Below are 4,682 nucleotides of genomic sequence, written 5' to 3'. Positions count from 1 at the left end.
TTTTCGGCGGTACCTCCCTTGGTGTGATGGCACGTTTACATCTAGTGAGTTTGTTTGTGACACTTCTCGAAAACCATTTATATATCAATGTGTGGCTGATATAGTCGGCATCACGTGTAACAAACTTCAGTATCCAAAAACATCTCAAAATGCAGATAATAGCTATTATCTTAGCTCTATTCAAATCCTGATTTTCTCACTCTCGCTTCTTGGGGTACTTAGTTCCGGGGTCATTACCACACGGTGAATATGGTAATATATACTTTTGTTACAGTTTTAGAGGAAATTATTGGTAGCCCGAGATACTCTTGCCCTAACACCAAACTGGGATAATATGACAGATAGATGTCTGGCGCACTAGAACATGAAAAGGTGGAATCCGCCGATACCGTTTGGTATCGGGCCAGGCCATCTCCTGTTCAGATTGACCACCGCGAAATGCCACTTAAATCTTGTTTTTCAACAAATAAATAATCTATCTACCAAAATATAGCAATTCGTCGAGGTTACAGGCGATTTGCATACTATGAGAAAATGGAGACGTCGAGGAGGGAAATTTAAAGTTGCGGAAAAGAAACCACTATATTGACAAAATAACATGCATGCGTGACAAAATGGATTGCTATGGGTAGACAAATTATTCACTTGTTGAAAAGACTAAAGTAAGTGACGCTTATCGGTGGTAATGTTATGTAAGCAGTCTGAATCGGAAATGACCTGGCACGATACCTAACGGTGTCGGCTTATTCCAGATTTCCAAGTACTTACCCGCTCTGGCCCTAAACCAGACGTATATCTGTCATAATGTCTAAGTCTGGTGTTAAAGCCAGAATGTCTCGAGTTTCTATCGAGGGTAGTTTTCTCAAACTTGTTTAACACTTGTAATTTGAACTATTATTTATATATATATGTGTGTATACATAAAATCCGTAATTACAAATTCGTTATGCTTTTATATTGTAGTGTGGGAGAACGGTGATGATGATGCACAAACCAGGGAGACAATCAACTACAATATATACAATTTATTAACATAGATATTTTACATTGATGTACAAATCGATCCATCTTGCTCACACAGATTCATTCATTCTCGCTCACTAAGCCTAAATATATATATATATACACAGGAACGGTTGCAAATGTTCAGATACTGTCTCTGCACACGATCACTATTCACTACGATGACTCATGCGCGCAGTAATGTGATGGCCATGACAACGACGACGTCACCCAGACGTAAACGACTTAAACAGTTGTACAGTTGTTCCCGCGGTCTCGTTCAGGACCCGCGAACACACTCTCTCTGGCTCTCTAGTGTCACCCAGACACTTAACATAGGATGCTGTTCAAAGCCGCAGCTGAAGATGTTAGCGTCCTAAAGGCGACTCCGACCCCTACCAGCACACTTATGAGCATTCAATATGTAGCCGGTCAGGCGAGTCTCATCAGTCCGTGGAACCAAGTCTCATGTGTCGAATTGGCTGTATTATCCACTCCGTAGCCGTATCGTATCCTCACATACGGGTATGTCAATTCCCCGCATTGAGACCAGACATCTGCAAAATACAGATGCATATACAACTCTAGATAAAATACTCACGAACATCATACGCCATCCATAACTCTTTCATACTTTGTTTACACAACGAATAATTATATCAATTAACACTCATATCAATATTTATGATACCGTAAATTCTATACATCATAAGGGCTTATGTGCATGCTAAAAACACTAAATGACCTCAAAACTAAGAATAATATACGAAGAAAGATGATAATAGTGACATACCAAATACATAGCTTCTAACATTTAACTGATTCCTACTCACTATTAAGTTATGTTATAGATACAGTTGTACATGAAATTACCCACTATTATAATACACAAGTTACCTATATCCTATACATAACTGTCATAATCATAAGAGTTCTGAAGTCCTTAACCGACACACAAAATGCGTTATATTCGTGAACATCACAACAACTAATATATGTAATAACGTACTCATGAAATGTACACGTAAACAAGATACGCATGAATGACGCGCACCCGTACCTGACCTACTTAACCTTACTATATAATGCATGCACACAACTAACTAATATTAGAAATGCAAAACCCGAAAGAATATGAAAAAAAAAAAGTTTAGGACATAAAGATAGAACACCATAGTAAAAACTCACCCCGTTTCTTGGGCTGTGAAGGCACACCTGTCTGGTATTAACAACGGCTTGACACGTCTTACCGGTTCGCTGGTCTTAGACTGTGTGTCGCTACTTATATAATTACCCGGTGCGTCCAATACCCGGAACGGGACGTAAAAAATATCCGGCGGAACGTAATTAAACTTACCGCGAAATATGAATCGTGACATATATAACAAACGCTTCGATGAAAAGATAGATGCAAATATATATTTATGAAATCCAAAGGTTCCCGACTTTGGAGATATAACCATGTCCCGGGAGGATTTTCATCCCAAAAATTCAACCAACACGAAATAGTACATGACCATTAAAGCCGCATTAAAAAAAATGTTATGCCTTTATTTTACAAACGCTTCGGTGAAAAGATAAATACAAATATATATTTATGAAATTCAATCTATTTTCCAACTTTGAAAATGAAACCACGATCCGCGGGGGATATTCCCCCAAATGGTACAAAACACGTAGTTTTTTGTAGTAAAAACGTAGTAAAAAGAGTCATGTGCTTATACCTCATTCATGCCATTGGCCAAAATATGAAATTTTATTATGGGTAAGTAATGATCACGTGATTGTGTTTTTACTTCCAAATACAGAGATTTCTCACTATATTGCATTAGAAGTTTTTTTTCATTTATACTACATGTATAATATACGCTTTGCAATAAATATTTAACATACGTTTGAATTTATATTTTATTTATTGCAAGATGGAATACATTGTTGTCCTTCAGAACGGATATGTCCAGTTTACAATATATATATATATATATATTAAAAGTAGGATTTTAAAGGTACAAAATAAAGATTAATATGAACAGTCGTTCTAGTGTATGTAGCGTAGTTTACTTCTACAACTACCCCCACCATATATCAATATAGGCCAATTATACCAAGAGGCTCGAGTACCGCCATCTCCTCAAATAGACAAGTCTCCAATACCAACAACATCTTGGATATTACACTGATGTAGCCCCATAAAAGCGCTAGGAAATAATCAAGAGACTGCTACAAATCATCTTAATGTGACAGCCCTGTTCTCAAGAGACAATGTTAGACCAAAGGGATGACATCACATTTCCATATGTGGAATCATCAATGATTGGGTATACAACAGAAAACACAACAGTCAAAGAGTAAAATTGTGTACTATCTTCATCTGATGTCGAAAGAGAATAGGATGCTGTTTTTACCTGTTTAAACAAGAGCGTGGATTAGCAAAACTAAGGCTGTTGTATAGCAATGTGAATACACTAATAACAATTTAAAGAACAAAATAAGTAGTGGAAATTATGAATAATAATCCTGACATCATATGTGTGACAAAAATGTATCCCAAGTCGACACAGGATATTGTCTCCAACCAAGTCTAAAGCATTAATAACTATACTGCCCACTTGGGAAAATCCTTTATCAAAAAAGGAGTTGTTGTAGATGTGAAATCAAATAACTCACGATTGTATTGATATACATATGTAGATTCCATATTTGAAGAATTCGTAACATGTAAAATTAATCTAAGAAGAGGAGATACCATAGCAATCTGTTGTATCTGTTGTAAGTCCTCACAGCAACGAGGACAACAACAACAAATTAATATACCTCATCAATACTCTCTCGAACGGAAACTTCTCGCATGTTATTGGTACGAGACTTCAACTGCAAGGAAATAGAATTGGCCAACACCAAAACCTCTGTAGGCGAATTACATATCGCCACTAGGCTTTTATAGGCATAAATGGATTACTTTCTCACGCAAGATGTCCAGGAACCGACCAGAATGAGAGAACACCAAATATTATCACTACTTGACCTCATATTGACAAATAAAGAGGGTATGATATTGGACGTCAACTAAAAACCAGGTTTAGACAAAAGTGACCATTTATTGTTGGATTTCTACTAATTGCGCAACACCGAATGTTTGGATTCTAAAGTCGAAAAACGTTATTTCTTCAAAGGTGACTATATGGCGATCACTGGAGTACTACCTGAAAACCCCCTCGATTGAACTACACTATGAATGCGGACGACCATTTGAATCATCTTGTGGATCTTTTAAACACGGGTATTGAACAATATATATCAGTATACAAAAAGATTTCTTAGGATATCTGTTAACCAGATGTAAATCGAGAAGCGATAGATGCAGTGCTGAAGAAACGTCGTTCTTGGATAAAATGCCTTTACTGTAAAACTGATCACAACTTTCAACAGTACAAAGATGTCAGGAGCACTGCCACCAAATCACTTAGTAGATCACAGCGATCAATTGCAGAAAAGAGCAGATCACAGCGATCAATTGCAGAAAAGAGCAAACAAAATTCATAATGATTCTGGAACTACGCCAGATTAAAAAAAACGAAGACAAAAACCAATATTACAAGGGTCACAAAACCAGGTGGTGGTCTTACTGAAACCGACAAGGAAACAGCTGAGGTAATGAATAACTTTTTTGTAAGTGTGTT

At 36.9% G+C, this 4,682-nt stretch overlaps 1 long non-coding RNA gene across 1 annotated transcript; it reads right to left on the bottom strand.

Moving 5' to 3' along the window:
• Positions 1–1,010: 1,010 nt before the first annotated feature.
• On the bottom strand, positions 1,011–2,275 carry LOC138330900 (uncharacterized). Its single transcript, XR_011209618.1, has 2 exons — positions 2,191–2,275; positions 1,011–1,559 (listed from the first exon to the last, which is right to left on the bottom strand). It is a non-coding gene; the product is annotated as an uncharacterized lncRNA (long non-coding RNA).
• Positions 2,276–4,682: the final 2,407 nt, after the last annotated feature.

This window comes from Argopecten irradians, chromosome 9 (genome assembly GCF_041381155.1).
Source record: "Argopecten irradians isolate NY chromosome 9, Ai_NY, whole genome shotgun sequence".
NCBI lineage: Eukaryota > Metazoa > Mollusca > Bivalvia > Pectinida > Pectinidae > Argopecten > Argopecten irradians.
The sequence above is the reverse complement of the archived record's forward strand: the minus strand, read 5'-3'. Positions and strand labels throughout refer to the sequence as shown.